Below are 16,914 nucleotides of genomic sequence, written 5' to 3' on the forward strand. Positions count from 1 at the left end.
TTTTATATGGTTTTGTTATATAAACGTCTTACAAAAATTTGTACCACTAGATAATATCAATCCTGTAGTATATTTGAAAACCGAAATTTTATTAAAATGGGTTTTAAAAAAAGTGTAAATTTTCCATGGACTATCTATAGCTAATTGGGAGAAAACTGATTTTGATTGAACCATCCCTCATATCCGTAACAGTTGTAATGCAAGACAAGAACGTCTAAAAGTACTTATCGTGTAATATTAAAGCGTATGATGTCTCCATATGATCAACACAAAAAGTCAAATATCTTAGAATCTACACTATTCTAAAATATATTTTTTTAAAGTTTCATATTATATAATATACGAACGGTAGGCACAATTTCAGGACAATTTATTTCCAATAAAAAAACCCTTTGAAAAATACATATAATTTATGGATGTATTTGACCGCCTTTGAATAAAAATATTTTGTATGTTACCTAATGTCAAGTGGAGAATTAGAAACTCAGTTATATCTAAGCCAATTCCGGATATAGCAATATGATTATTTCTTTCTAAGTAACATTGGGCAAATTATATTTAAATAAGGGATAAAGTAGAAGGTCGATTCTTTATTTTCATAAGAGGATAAGTCTCTGTGGGCAATGCGTGATCATCATTTCAAGGTTTTAGGAAACCATTTCACAGATTTTTTTACATGAATAACCTAATACGCAGTAAATAGTACCTGCAGATACTCTTTGCCAAAAAATAATATTTATATTTGAGTGTTGAGACTCGATCCAGCACCAATTTATATTTTTTCGGTTAAGTCTTAAGTGATTTTTTATAGTCCAATTTGGACCAATTTTTCGGTCCAGACTGCAATCTCAGACCGTGGACCGATTTTTTTTGGTCTCACTTTATCGAGCGATTTTGATTCGGTTTTACTTTATGGACCGATTTTCTTGGGTCTGAATTTATGGACCGATTTTTCGGTCTCATATATTACGAGAGACCATTTTTTTCCCTAGATCAGCTGTCATTCATTTTTTCCAAAAAAATCTTAAAAGTATACAATAAGTTCTAGAACAACTCATTAACCAAAGATTTTTATTTGCCACAAATTGGAAATGATTAAGTATTTATTAATTAATAGTTGATTTATTTTGTTATAAGGATTCTTCATTATTCGACTCAAACCGCTATGAATACAAAAATTATGACAACTATTCAATTATTAATTAAATAAATAAATTAGAAAGTGAAAAAATCTCTAAAGAAGAGAAGAAATCAATAAATTAATCAATGGTTTAGATTCAACGGACTGTAGGAATGAATCAATCGTTTATATCGAATCTGTTGGAACTCTAATGTATCTGGTCAAGCTCTGATTGACATTTTTCTATCCTGAGGTTGTCTCTGACCTTATATTTATCGAGATGAGTTTGTCATTTGAGCAGTATAATAGATAATTACATCATATTGCTACATGAGTCATCATAAAATATATATATCATTTTTTTTTTGGCAAAGTTTCCAAGAACCTACGTAATCCCTAAAGATCAGTTTTAGCATAGCAATTCACATTAAATTGTTCAATAATATGTTCTGAAAACCTAATTGTTAATGTTAAATTTTCCTCAAATCAAGTTTTCCTCACGGCGAGTAATCCCATACTAAATTCACACTAGCAATATTCGCTCCTCAGCAATTGTGGTTTTGAATTAAGGACTGTTTTTATATATTCTACCAATTCTTATAGTTTATAAAATTTGGATAAATAGATAATTTTTCCTTCAATTAAGGTCACCAACGTCAATTTCCTCAATATTTGGGCTTTTTAATGTAACGAAGTAAAAAATGAACGTACTAATAAATCTTCGAATATATCAGTCAAGTTGTTTGACTGAGATACGCTAATGAATACATATATAGACGGAAAGGTACCATTCATTTAACTTCAATAACCATTGTTTTGAACAGCTAAATACAAAATTTTCATAAAACATGATGAAATATATTTCATAGCTATTTTATTTAACTTGATTTTTTTTAATTCTAAAATATATGATGTATACCTCATAGATAATATTAATACTAAAAAAAGAGTGATTTTTTAAATCTTTAGGGGCGTTAAGCTATTTCTAAATATTTTTCAAACGGCTAAAAATTTTCACACCAAAAGAAATTTTCTTGAAAATCTGCTTTTCATTGTAAAAAAAATTAAAGTTAGCATATATAATTTCAATATTTGTCTATTCTTAGGAATATCAATTCAATTTTTAAATCTTTTGAGGATGAGATCCATTTTTAAAAATAAGTCGATAAAAATATTGATGATTTTTTTCTAGAGTAATTGAGCTCAACCGAACCCATGAATTCTTTAGCGTACCTAAAACATTTCTATTACGCAGATTTGGGATATATTTTTGGGATTTTTGAATGAAAAAGATTTACATGTAAAAGATGTCATGTAAATTTTCTCAGCCTATACTATACAGACTATTGAATTTTTATTTAATGTAAGTGATTTTGATATATTTCTTGAACGATTCCAACGTTAGAATAAGTATTATTCATATTTTTTACATATCTATATTTTGGAAACTTGATCTAAGAAATAACTATACAATGGAGCATGCGCGTCATATTAAATAAAAAAAGTGAGTATTTGTAAAGGATTGTATAAATACAGTTTGTAAAAATGAATGAAATCTCGCCAGCGTTATTTCAATTTATATCAAAAAAAAGAAAAGGAAGTACTCTTTATAAAATATAAAAAATGAATGTGGTGAGGTTTAGCAATGAGCTAAATTACTCCCTGGTTCATCATGTCAAGCTGTTATTATTTTTGAGAAGAGAACATATAAGTATTTAATAAGTACCTGTGAGTGTGCTAATGAGAAACGCTAAGTAACTTTGCGATTAATTGGGAGTTATATGTCTGTTTGATTATTTGTAAACGATTATTTACAGCTGGAAATGCTGGGAAGTAACTCTAGTTATAAATAAACATTACTTGAAATATCTTTATGTTAATGAAAATCGCCAAAAAGATCCAATTGTGGAACTGAGGAGGACACGACAGATGGACTGGATTATCTAAAATATAAATGTATCACTTTGTCGTAATGTAGAGTTAACCCAACCTAATAGATAGCCTCAGTTTCGTGATGATGGGGCACTTAGAGGCGAATTGTACAAAACATATATACATTATTTAAAATGTATTTAATTGTATTAATTGCCCTGGGGAAAATGATTTCTTATTTACTACAAATTACTGATTCGATAGTACTTAAAATATAAATATAGAATAATTAGTTTCAAAATAATATAACATATGCACTCAAAATTATTTTAAAGTGTAGATATTTAATTAATAAAAAATATTTTTGTACGTTATCAAATTTACTACAAAAACAAATGCAATGTTGCATTTGCTTTAAAACTAATTGATCGATGTATACTGGGGTGCCCCCCTTTGGAATCTAAACACTTAATAATTCAATAATTAATGAAAGTTGAGAGTAATTGATATTAATTCACATTTCGCTATATTGAAGCATACATAATTAGTTATAAAAAAACAAACCTGAGCTCTGTAGCTTACGTACAAGTACTTAGTATTCTCTACAAGCAATAATACCAGGCATTGTCTGAAGTAATTAGATATTGACAAAAAGACACACTTTGTTTTAATAATATATCTAGTCATCCATTGAAATCTGAACACTTAATAGCTCAATAATTAATGAAGGTTGAGCGATTGAAACTATATATTTAAGCATACACAATTAGTTACAAAACAAAACAAATCTGAGCTTGCTGGATTACGTACAAGTCGAGAAAATGACACTTGAACGTGATCAACAAATTTCTATTCCTGAACTCCAAACAGTTGGGCGTCACCAGGACCACCGTTTACACCGTCAACAAGTTCAAAACGTTGGAAAAGAAGAAGGGTTATGTCGAAAAGGCCAAATTGGAGTGGAAGGAGTTAAAAAAAAACAGTCCAGGCCAATCACCTCAAGTCCAAGAGGGCCCATGAAACAGATCCAGTGATTTTTCACCAGACTGTCCAGAGAGCTATTAAAAAGTGGAAGGAAAGGGCCTTGTGAGGGTGGAGAGGCCACTTTTGACACCAGAAATGAAAGAAACCCATCTCCTCCGTTGCAAGACTCTTTTAAATTAGTCTTTCTTGTTCGTTTGAACTCTTTTTGGCCCCCTAAAGGCTGATATTAACCCCCTGTAGTAAACTTTTTTGGTACATGTCGAGGGGAAAGCCTGCAGGGTCCTTAATCCAAACAACGATACCCTCATAGCCACTGTCAGATAACATTGAAACGGCATGACAGAGAACTACATCTGCAGAGGGTGCCAGACCTTTCGCCACCGCCTGGAAGCCATCATTGATGCTAAGGGCTACTACATTAATGATTAAGAGAGCTCAGACAAACATTTATTCATACTATTAATTTTGTTTAAGTTTTATTGTTAATTAATAAATTATATCTTGTCGAAGTTTAAAATTCAAAGTGTTTATATTTTAATGGAACACTCGGTATACAGGGTGTGCCTGCATAATTTATTTTTCCAAAAAGCAATCAAACAAGTTTTATAGATGAAAAAATCTTTATTTTTGATTTATAATGATAGGGCACATTTAAATATGAGGTTTGGAAAATAATGTCAGATAGCTGACGATCTCCATTGTCCACACACTGAATAAAGGAAACTTTGATATTTTAATAGCCCGAGGTTTGTTCATATTTTTTTAAAGAGTTTTTAAAGAAACAGTTATTTTATGTAAAAAGAAACAATACTTAATAAACAATATATATTATTTCTTAGTAGTTTATAGTTTGTTTGTTTTTTGAACATAAGTACAACTTTATTTACGACCTGTTTTACCTGCATGCAGGTAATCCTAAAAACAATTGGAAAGAAAAAATAAAACCACAGCAGAATACAAAAAGGCCATACTAAAAAATTAAACATTAAATCATCTTTGAACTAATCGTCGTTTGTGTTTGTCTTCGTTGGTGTAAAAATTGGTTCTATTTGTTGAAACGCTCAGTTCTGTCATTTACTGTGAAAAACTAGACCATTTGAAGCTAACGATCGAACAGAAGCATTGGTTTCATCAAAATTTGGCCTCAATGGAGACCTGTGAAAATGGTTTGTACCAGTTTTTTGATAATAGGGACAATGACTTTTACGAAGAGGGTGTTAAGAAGTGGATTCTCGTTGGCAATATGTTCTCAAACAGAACGGAGCATTTGGCTGAAATTGGATGATTTAAACACTTTTTATAAAGCATTGAAACAAAGCGGAAAAAACGAATTTACTTATTTATCAACTCAATCAAATAGTGCTTGTATTTTATGCCGTATTTGTTACAACTGTGAAAAAAACGGTCCCTCTTTCTTGCCCTTATAATATGTTTGAATTTTTTAAAATGGGAAGAAATATATTAATAAGAACAATAAATACCTAATGTCTTCCAAGTTACCAACATAATATTATATTATTAATTTATTTTCTCCTATTTTCCAAGTCAATTGTTTGCAAATTTTATGAAAATTTGTTACCACTTTTTTCTATACTCTAAACTTTACATATGTATTTTTTATACATCCTATAAGTAAAATTATTTAAAAAAATAACTTGAAGAGCTTTAGACCAATGAAGTTTGGATACAGTATCTAATGTTATAGAGTATTGTGGGTGAAGGGGGAGGGGAGACAAGGACTGTTGGATGAGGCCAGAGGAAATCAAATCTCATTATCTATGCCACCATGACTTCGTAGAAGCGTCAAATTCGTCTCTTTCTGTCTATTTTGGCATTTTTCTTGGATAGAAATCGATTAAGGAGTGAATTATAGTAGTACACCGGCTGTAGAAAAAGTAATGAAACCTTCTATAAACACAGTTTTCAATAGGTGTTGTTGATTAAATCTTAAAGTTCCGATTTGTATATGCTTAGATTCTAAGCCTTTGATTGATGTACATGCTGTAAAAAAAAATTATGTATACATATTTTGCGATCGAGGCAAGAAGAGCAATCATATGCAATTTAATCTGCGCCGGGAGGACCCCCTCGGACATCATGAATACCTTAAGCGTCAGCTTAAATCGTTTGGCTGATGGGGACAAACTTAACGATGAACCTTAGAGTGGAAGACCTACCAAAGTGAAGCCTGAAGACATCATGGAGGCCTTTAAGGTCAACTCAACGTTGAACATGTCAGAGTACACCAAGAACGCCAGACCACTCCTGTCCCGATGTCAAAAAAAATTTCGTCAACAACTCCTGAATAATCTGAAGCACAACAGCAACCAGGTAATTTTTTTCTCTCATGAAAATACATTTACCGTTGATCCCGTCTACAACAAGCAAAATGATCGAGTGGTGTACATTGGCAAGGTTAATAACAACATCAAGACCAAACATAGCCTTTGTGATTATGTTGGGGCTTGTAGCATCAACTGGAGAAAAAATGCCTCCGATTTGGTTTCCAGGTGGATACCGTTTACTTGCAGTTGACAACTTGATGGTATTGAAGGAAAATGTAGTCTCATAGATCACCAAGACCATGAAAAAGTCCAACAAGTATTTCAGCAGCTCCATACTGTTGATATTGTACAAGAGTGGTTGGGTAGCATCATGAACTTCTGGTCAAAGAACATTTGGCCCTCTCAGAGCCCAGATCTGAATCCACTGGATTACTCATTTTGGTGGCAAATTGAGAAGAAGGCCTGCAAGGTCCGCCATCCGAATATTAATGCACGGAAGACGTATGTTCACCAGCAGTGGAGGATCATGAAAAATGATTAAGTTGCCAATGTGTGCTAGGGGTTCTGGAGGTGGTTGGAGGCTGTCATTGATGCTGATGGTGCCCAGATTCATAATTAATGTGTATTGTTTTAGTAACAAGTATTAAAAAATAAAATTTTCTATGTACAACATCATCCTGCTCAATTATGAGTATTTTAATTATTACTTAGAGACAGTTCTGAGTACTTTTTCTTCACCCAATATCATATAACTAAGTATAACTTAATTGTGTTATGATTTTATCGATCACAATTGCTCAAATACGTGTTCCCATAGAATTAGACAATCATTGAAGTTTGTTCTGTATTTTTCTATTTATCTGTTTTAGCAGTTAATGAATTTTTTGGGGTTTAAATTCCTCTCCATCTCTAATACGTTCATCTAGTATTTATACTGTTATGATTCATTTTAGATAAATGAAAAAGTTGTTGTGCCTAACATAATGGATATGATCTCCTCCAGCGCCTCATCCTTCAGTCCAAGGATCGACTCTATGCCCTTCACAACCTCCTTCACATACGTTGACCGTCCATTTATTATTATACTCCTCTTTATGAAGGTATTTTTTTATTATGGAAGAGTTGCAATAATTGAATTTCAATTTTCGATGATGTTATCTCCAGTTTCGAGATAAAAAAAGAAAATATGACATGCAAGCATACTTATACAGTGTGCCCCCCACTTAAATTCGTACATAAATCCATCTCTATTTAAAATTATAAGTCGATTTGTTTCTATATTATCTTAATATTTTGTTTGATATAAAGTCAATGATTTAACAATATAATTATTATTACAAAGAACGAAAAAGCCTTTGAATAAATATTTAAAAACTGTATGAAATAAATATTTATATGAAATCTAAGGTATTATACAATATACAACGGAATTCGTGAGGAAATATGCTCGTCATGTGATGATGAATGAGGAAGAGGATGTTAGTGTGTGAACATGTAACACATGTAAACACACAATTAAGAAGACTCACTAAGAGTATATTTAGGGGGGGGGGTAGGTTTGTGGATTTTTTTAATGAGAAAATCCAAAAAATAAGAAAAATTAAATTTTTTAATTTTCTTAATAATAAATTTTGTGGAAAAAAATTTCAAAAATTCACGGCTGTTCACAAAAAATTTATTTTTTTTGAAAAAAAAAATTCAAAAACTCATTGCTGTTTACAAAAAATTTACAAAAGTTATATTTCAAATATTACATTTTTATAGGTTGTAGTCGTTGCTGTATGTAAATCAGTTCATTTCTAATATACAAAAACGATTATTTATCTTCATTTTCGTAATTTGAAGCTTTAACTAATGCCAACAATTTTGTATGCAATAATTTATAATTGGTGCAATTTGATCAAATCAGATATTTTTTAAGATCCTTTGCAAAAAAAACCCAAAACTAATTAATTAACCATCTAATCATCCTCAAGTATTAAATAATACATATTGTTGGTTAAATTATGCATTAAATGTATATATTTAATATCTGATTTAAGCCTCTCCATGAAAAGTTATTTAAATATAAACGAAAATAAAATATGTATCATGTGTCGTTGTTACTGAAAACAACTGGGACATAAAAACACATTTAAAATATTAAAGCATCAGAATCGTCCAATCACTGTTTTTAAGACTGTCAAACTTTTAACTAATTCGGTCAAGTTTCAGTCTGCTCCGGTTTGTATTAAAATTTGTTCCATAAAAAATGTCGATGTTACTCTAGTTCTTTAAGTAACGTCTTTAGGAAAAAATATTTATTTCTTTATAGTAAAAAAAAAAGAAAACAAGTGCAAGCTTTATTTTTTTAGAACGAATTTTTGTTCCATGGTTGAATTTGAGTCTACGATGTAAATTTTGGTGTATGGTTTAAATTTCAGTCTGGATCAAAATATTGGTACAGATCAACATATCAAAAACTAAGATTTATTCTAAAAAAATCGATATCTGACCAAGTTTCAACATTTGTATAAATCAGCTATAATTTATAATCAATATTATCAAAGATGACTTGAATACTCGATTCATGATTGTTAATTTACTTTTGCAAACAATCAGATTTACCTATTGTTGGTAAAGATGAAATATTAATGGATGAATATTTTTTGTAATATCATTTTTGCTCAAATATTTATTGACTGTCAATCAATTTAATGTTTTCTCTTCTTTAAATGATAGAAGGTATTCAGATTACAAAGGACTACATAACAATTAATATATATTCCATCTCCCAAAAAAACAAGTTGTATATATGACAAATAACGGCTTCAAAAAACCAAACTTCCTACTCATTTAATCAAAATAGATGATGCAAGAAACTACAGTTTTGATTTGTTTTCCAGTTTTGTGGTCGTTATATAACTTTTTTACAACTTCCAATCCATCAATAATGTTTTAGATAAATAGACCTGAATTCCCATACAAATATGTAATTGGAACATAATATACCTATTTCTAATTCGTTGTTAAGCTTGTTTAAGTTGTTAATCTTAACAAAAACAGTAAATTGATACAGTCGAAAGATACAAATACACGTATTCACGATTAAACTAATCAATATGTTATCTATCAGCCTCTGAAAAGTTAATATATGTACTGCGCGGGGATTTAAAACAGGAACATTGAAGGATAATGTATACTACAATTAATTCCTTAAAATTAAAAGCAATTAAAAATATTAGCTCTTACATGTAGGGGTCCATAGTGAAGTTAATCACTCAGACCAACTACCTTCAGATTCAAGGACAGCCACCAACCTGGCACTGGACCTTGTCTTGATGAGGAACTCTTTATCTGCATTGACCGCTGCCTCGAGAATGGAAAGCCACAAAGAGTAATCATTGTAATGTGCACGTTTATTGGACTCTCTTTCTCCAAGACCGTGACCGGAAGTTACGCCCTCTGCAGTTTCGCCCTGTGCAGTTTCGCCCTGTACAAGTTTCGCCCTCATACATATTTTATTGCATACATGTATCTTCCACATACAATTGAAGGTCCTCCTTGAATTGAACTTGAAGTCCTCTGTAATTAATTATGAAATTATGGCACTTGAGAAATTAATATGAAATAATTGTTCTTTCTTATTATAATGAATTCGAACCGTTTGATATATTTTATTTTAAAATATATATATAATTAATTTAAATGCACTCATTTTACACTACTGAATGCTGTAAAAATGCATTACAAATAACTTCAATTGGAGGGAGACTAATTTTAAATCTTAAATTATATATATAGGATACATTTATGCTATAATATTTGTATGAGGGCGAAACTGCCCGGGACGTAACATCCTACAACCCTCTAAGACACCTCATACGTAGTAGTACGAGAGGCTCAGATCTGGTGAGCAAGGAGGCCACATTTCTTTTGTACTTTTGCTTCAATGAGTCTGGAGTTCGTTTTTTACTCTTAGAATGATCATGACTCTTCCTGGTAGGTGTTCCCAACAGAAGACTCCTTAAAATTCTTGACAACATTATAATAGCGGATGGTCCTTTGGAATCTGAACACTTACTAATTCAATGATTAATGAAGGTTGAGTGATTGAAATTAATTCATATTTCGATATATTAAACTATACATAATTAGTCACAAAACAGAACAAACCTGAGCTCACTAGCTTACGTACAAGTCAAGAAAATTGCAATTGAACGTGATCGGCGAATTTCCATTCGTGCAATCAATGCAGTTGGGCGTCTCCATGACCACTGTCGACCCAGTTAGCAAAGTCCAAAATGTTGGAGAGGAAGAAAAAACATTCCCAATAAAGGCCAAACTGAACCCAGAGGAGTCCCGGCAAGCCCTATTCCCTCAAGTCCATGTTGGCCCAGATCTTGTGATTTAACACCAGACTGTTCAAAGAGTTATTAAAACGTGGGTTGAAAGGACCTTGTGAGGTTGTAGATGCCACTTTTGACACCAGCTCCTCCGTTGCAAGAATATTTGAATGAGTTTGAATAAAGTTTTTGATTTTTTTTGAGCTCTTCTTTGACACTTTTTGGCCCCCTACAGTCCTGAATCTAACCCCTTTGACTACAACTTTTGGATGAATGTGGAGGTGAAGGCTTGCAGTGTCTGTCATCCAAAGACAGAGGGCCTCAAAGCCACTGTCAGTCAGCACTGGGACACCATGAGAGAGAACTACATCTGCAGAAACAGCTGTCTATCTAAATGATAAGTTATTTGAAGAGGAACAAAAAAGTGATAAAAATCCCGGATATCACCATTGAATAGATTCGAACAATTGTAGACATATTATGTAGGTATTTTGTGTTAAAATTGGATGAGTCTGAGTCAAACCAACTTAAAATAATTTAGGCAAATTAAAAATAAATTATATTTCGACGGTTTCAGACTTTCTCTCCTGTTTTTTTTTGTAGTATAATAGCAGTATACGAGGGTGGAATGAAAATTTTCAGACCTAACAAAGATAAATTTTCAATGCAAAACAATTGTTCACGAGACACTTTTTGTTTTTGGGTCAGTTACTCCGAGTTCGATAGACTTAGACGCGTAAAAGGACAACACAACAAGCCTTTATATGTCTGCTATTGTTTGAATCAATTTAAAAGTTACACTTTAAAAGCAAATATATAATGACAGGAGTCAAATGAACACCGTTCCAAAATTGAAGGAAAAGCGTATACGCCGCTCATTTTTCCATTCAATGTCCTAGCCTCTTATTGGCCTAACAATTCCATTCACCCGTGAATATTAATTAAAATGTTGAAAATAATTGTATGAATAAAAGACATCGTTAAAAAATGAATTCTTATTTTAAATTAATCTTAACAACATGAGTTTGGGGTTTCAAGAGAATATCTATTTTTTAATTTCTATGGTAAAAATATTAAAATTGTAGTCTTGAATAAAAGTTCTATAAACTATTCATTATATTAATTGAATTTCGGGAATCGCATTAGAACCCATTCGTTTAAAGGAGTGTATTATTTAAATTAAAGTATTTTGAAAATAATTTTGATTTTTTTTTTTGAAAATAATTTGAAAAATTAAATTTTTTTCCCAAAATTTTGAAATTTAATTTTTTTTAATTAAAAAATCCACAACTATTCACCAAAAGTTAATTTTTTTGAAATTAAAAATTCACAATTATTCGCAAAAAATTAAAAATTTTTCAGAAATAATTTCAAAAATCAATTCCTATTCTCAAAAAAAATTAAATTTTTTAATAAGAAATCCATAGTTGATCACAAAATATTAAATTTCCTTTAAAGATTTTTTGAAAATTCATTTCTATTCTCAAAAAATTTCAAATATTAAATTTTTGAAGAAAAACTTCAAAAAAACCAATTCACAGAAAATTAAATTTTTGGGAAAACAAATTGGAAAATTTAATCGCAAGATCTTTGTGGCTAATTGCAATCACCTCTGCGAGAGATAACAAGGTGATTAATGAATTTTTTTGGCTGGAATTGGATGGTATTGATCTGGACAACGTTTACTTTCAAACAAGATGGCGCTATGTGCTACAAAAGTAATGAAAGCATCATTCCAAAAGTTTCCGTACCGTATTATCTCTCAAAAAGATGATCACAAATGACCATAGTACTTTTGTGATTTAATACCTTGCGACTTCCTCCTTTGGGGCCACGTGAAAGATAAGGTCTACGCCATCAGCCCAGCGTCGATTCAAGACCTCAAAGATGGAATTCGTGAAGCTATTGAGGGAATACAATAGCCACTTTGCAATTCGGGATGAAAAATTTCATAAAAAGGATACGGTCCTATAAGCGTAGCTGTGGCGTCCGTTTGGATGATATTGTTTTCCATTATTAAGAGTATACTTTTTCTGTACATTGAAATAAACATCCGATCATTTATCTCAAAAATGCCATTTTTCTTTAAATATCAAATAAAACTTCTAATTGGAAAACCTTATATATATATATATAATAATTATCAATTCTATTGTAAAAAGTCAAGCTGGTTTCTTTGTTGTATAATTTTGCCACTTATAAACACTATTCTTCAAAATGACATTAACTCTATACTGAGAGTATTTCTCAGTCAATCATGGTCTAAATTATCACAGTATAAAAATCATTTATTAAGTCTCATATATCATATATATTATCTACATATATTGATACATTTCACACCTTCTGAACACATGTTTACCTCTCTTTAGAAGTAATAATTTTATAGCCCTACGTATCAAAATATGCTTTGTTACCTTCTATGAGATGAAATTAGTGATGTTCCACGAGTAAAACTCGTAAATTGGTACTTTTATGAAGTAAAATAGAAAAAACACATAAACTTGACTCTTGGGGATTAAAAGCCAAGTGTTACTCGGAACTCGTCAAAACATGAGATTCTCTATTTTTTCTTTTTCGAGCCAATATGTAAATCTTCCAGGACTGTCTTCCTTTCTCTGTTAAATTTAGAATTTATGTTTTCCCAGGCATCACTATGTTGACTTTTGTGAAATGTGTACGCTTAATCCTAGTTTGTTCTAAAAGTAACCTTTGTTTGAATGTTTTAAGTCTAGCAGGAGTACTCGACATTGCTTGGAATTACGCAGTTTATTAAGACCACACTCCAAGGTAATCCTCAGACCAAAATACATACGACAAACTGGGATGCATTAATACAGATAAATGTATATTTGTAAGTGCATGAGGGAGGGTCTGCTATTCAACATATATTCGAATGTTAAAATCTGATTTCCACTCTGCTATAAGTTGATTGGTTAAAATTTTAATACGTCTTTGTATTCGATACATTACAATCATTAATTTGCCATTAATAATTTTAATGATGAGGAAAGTAATGGCGAATTGATGACTTGTTTATCTTTTCGAATCTCTAGTTGAGCCACAAGATTGGGAAATGGTCAACTTTGCATATCTTATAACAGATAAACCAGCTTTTAATTCATATTCTGGAAATAGTTCCCTTCAATCCACCCATACTCTATCTAGTTAGAAGAAAGGAGAGGGTACAAAAAACATTGTTTAGATCAGTGCTTCTTAACCTGGGTTCCATCGAACCCCAGGGGTTCGTTGAGACATTTTCAGCGATTCGGCTCTAGCATCAACTGACACGACTGTAGACGGGGAAGACATGCTTTCAGTCGAGTGTGCCATAACAGCATTGCATCGATCACTGCGGAGGGATACCAACATGAAAAAACAACTGTGAGATTAAAAAAAGTTTCTTCTCCGTGTTCGATTACAAATATTTAGTTGCTTAGTAAAAATGTGTTAACAAAATAAATACAGTCCATTTGTGTTATTTGTGACGTTACGCCTTGCTTGTTCTTCATTGGCTGCAGGTGATCAAGTTATATTATTAAGGTTTGATATCTGTGCTGTAGGGAAATTGGTGCGTTCATAAGTCAACTTGTGGTTATAGTGATTGTCCATAATTTGTTATTTTCTTTTAATCTTTCAATGCCTTCTTAACTATGTTAAGCAAAAATAGAAAGTGGTCTGACAAACATGTACAGTATTTGTCGTCCTCAATACATGATTTGTACTTCCAAGTTAAGTAATTCTAGAGTAGCACCAGGAAAGCTGAAGGAACATTTCCTAAAGCTGCATGGAGAAGGAAATACAAGAACACAGCACTTGTTGAACTCAAGGTGAAGAGAGTCAAATTTGATGAAAAAATTACTTTACCTGTTCTCGGTTTTTTACCCATCGAAAAACAATCCTTACAAATCACACTATCAGCAACAGAATAGAGGATATAATGAATGATATCTGGACTCAAGTAATTGCAGATCTGATTTCAAACCCAGCAAAATTCACCCTTGAACTCAATGAGACCACTGACATTTCCAATTTTACCCAGCTGGTTGTATTCCTGTGCTATACGAAAGAAAAAGAGATAAAGGAAGATTTTTAGTTTGTGAGCCTCCAACAACAACAATCAAGGCAGTCCATGCACGATGAATCTCGTGGATGACTGCTTCAGACACAACAATCTATCTTGGAATATGGTTTCTGGAGTTTGTTCGGACGGAACTCCAGTCATGCTAGGACGACACTCTGGTTTTGGAGCGCTGATAAAATCTGATGCACCACACATCATTGTTATGCACTGTGTTCTGCATAGGCATGCGGTGGGAACAAAAACCTTGCCTCCAAAAATGGAACAAGTATTAAAAATTGTTGGTGAATGTGTGAACTACGTGCGAAATAGTGTTATGAAGTACAGCATCTTCAAAGAGCTGTGTGTAAGGAAATGGGCTCCGAATTCGAGTTACTTCTGTTCCACTATAACGTTGGGTGGTTAACCAGAGGAAGGTGCTGAATCATGTGTTCACCATACGTGTGAAATAAGCCCTGTTTTTATGATATTTCGAACATTGTCTCGCAGACTACTTAGAAAATTCACGGGCTCTTTATCACTTGTGCGTTCATGGCAGGTATTTTTGATTCTCTCAATCATCTCAATCGACAGATGTAGGGCAGTGGAGTATGTATTATCGAAGCGGAAGAAAACCTAGAGGCATTTAAAAAAAAGAAGCTACTTTTATGGAAACGACAAGCAGAGCATTTTCATTTCCAGTCGTTTCCATTCGTTTCCACTCCTCAAATTTTCCTCCACTGGACGGGTGTGTTAGTAAGATCAAAGGTGTTGTTGGAATTTGAGACATTTTCGTTCCTGGAGAGCTGAAGAATACAATTGCCATGCACAGAAGAGATAGCAAAGTCTCTCGATGAATACTCCCCCCGCCCAAATAGGGTCAAATCCAGTATGGGTGAGACAACCTTTCACGTTTAGTGTTGTGATTGATGAAATCATTGAACTTTAGCAGAACCAGCCTCAACAGCAACTCCTCAGAACAACAACGTTGTCAACGTTTTGTGTCACCAATCTATACCATACCCTCTTATGAAAAAGAAAGCCTTGAGGCTCATACCGTTTGTAACAACATATCTTTCTGAGCAATCGTTTTCGAGAATGGCCGACACAAAAAAAAAAAAAAAAGGAACAGACTCTGTTGCATAAAAACGATGTGAAAGTTGCCACAGTGAAGCCTCGCATATCTGAATTTGTGTCTAAAATGTAATAGTAAAAGACACACTAATTTGCAGCAAATACTCATTGAGTTATGTTTTTATGTGAAATTCATGTTTGTTGGGTTTCATCTTTGAACACTGTGGTTTTTGGTTGTAACTGAACGATGGTTCATTTTGTGCACTAATAAAATCTATACCTAAGAAATCATTTAAATTTTCCAATCACGAAGGGGTTCGGCGAATGCATTGATGAAGCTTGCAGGGTTCAGTAACTCCAATAAGGTTAAGAAACACTGGTTTAGATGTGTTTTACTTGATCTAAGATGGATACAGTATTGGGATTTACTGTCTATGTAGCAAAAATATAAAATTATCTTCTGTCAACAGCAAGACCTAAATCAAACAGCACTTAGAAAACATACATGGAGTCGCTTTAAATTATTTTATTCATAATAATACTTTACAACTTTTTGATTATGATTATTATGATTCTATGATTATGTATTAAAACAAATCTCAGGGCCTCGAAAAGAAATGCTTGATTGAAGGGCAGATAGGATTCCGATACAAAAATCTAAAAGAAAATTATTTATTGTTTAAATAACTCTTAAAAAAATGATTTTTTTGAGTGACGGGTTTTTTAGAGAGCAAAAAGTGTTTGAGTGAATATCGATTATTTAGATGATTAACGAGTATTCAAGCGAGTTACGCGTATTTGGACGAGTAACGAGTATAGGTCGTAATTCCTAGAGTGTTTTTCTTTAGAAAATGATAAATACTCATGCAGCAAAATTCAGCTTGTGGCACATCACTAATTAATATAAAATGTGTGTAACCAAATTGTACCGTTTTTTAAATTAAAATTTAACTCAACTTCATCAAGAACAAGATACTAAAATTATATTATCAGTAGTATATGGTTATCAAATATTATACACAACAATATCAACAGTTATTTCTCAAAATTATCTCCTTCTCCAGCACCATGGCTTCCAATCTGGGCCTTTACGTTGTGTACTCCTTGATGATGTAGGCATTGGAACCACTCCTTCTCAACAGAGGCCTTCAGGGAATCATCATAAAAGTCAGAAAAAGAAGATAAAATAATTGA

The 16,914-nt window shown here is 32.2% G+C and overlaps 1 long non-coding RNA gene across 1 annotated transcript in view; it reads right to left on the reverse strand.

Moving 5' to 3' along the window:
* LOC139905904 (uncharacterized) overlaps window positions 1-12,905 on the reverse strand; it is a 26,077-nt gene extending 13,172 nt beyond the window's left edge. The window contains exons 1-2 of the long non-coding RNA XR_011781024.1: window positions 12,396-12,905; window positions 9,493-9,825 (exon numbers count right to left, since the gene is read on the reverse strand). This is a non-coding gene — a long non-coding RNA (uncharacterized lncRNA). The remainder of the gene's footprint in view (window positions 1-9,492; window positions 9,826-12,395) is intronic.
* Between the last annotated feature and the right edge of the window lie 4,009 nt (window positions 12,906-16,914).

The sequence above is a fragment of the Lepeophtheirus salmonis genome, chromosome 7 (assembly GCF_016086655.4).
Source record: "Lepeophtheirus salmonis chromosome 7, UVic_Lsal_1.4, whole genome shotgun sequence".
Taxonomy (NCBI): Eukaryota; Metazoa; Arthropoda; class Copepoda; order Siphonostomatoida; family Caligidae; genus Lepeophtheirus; species Lepeophtheirus salmonis.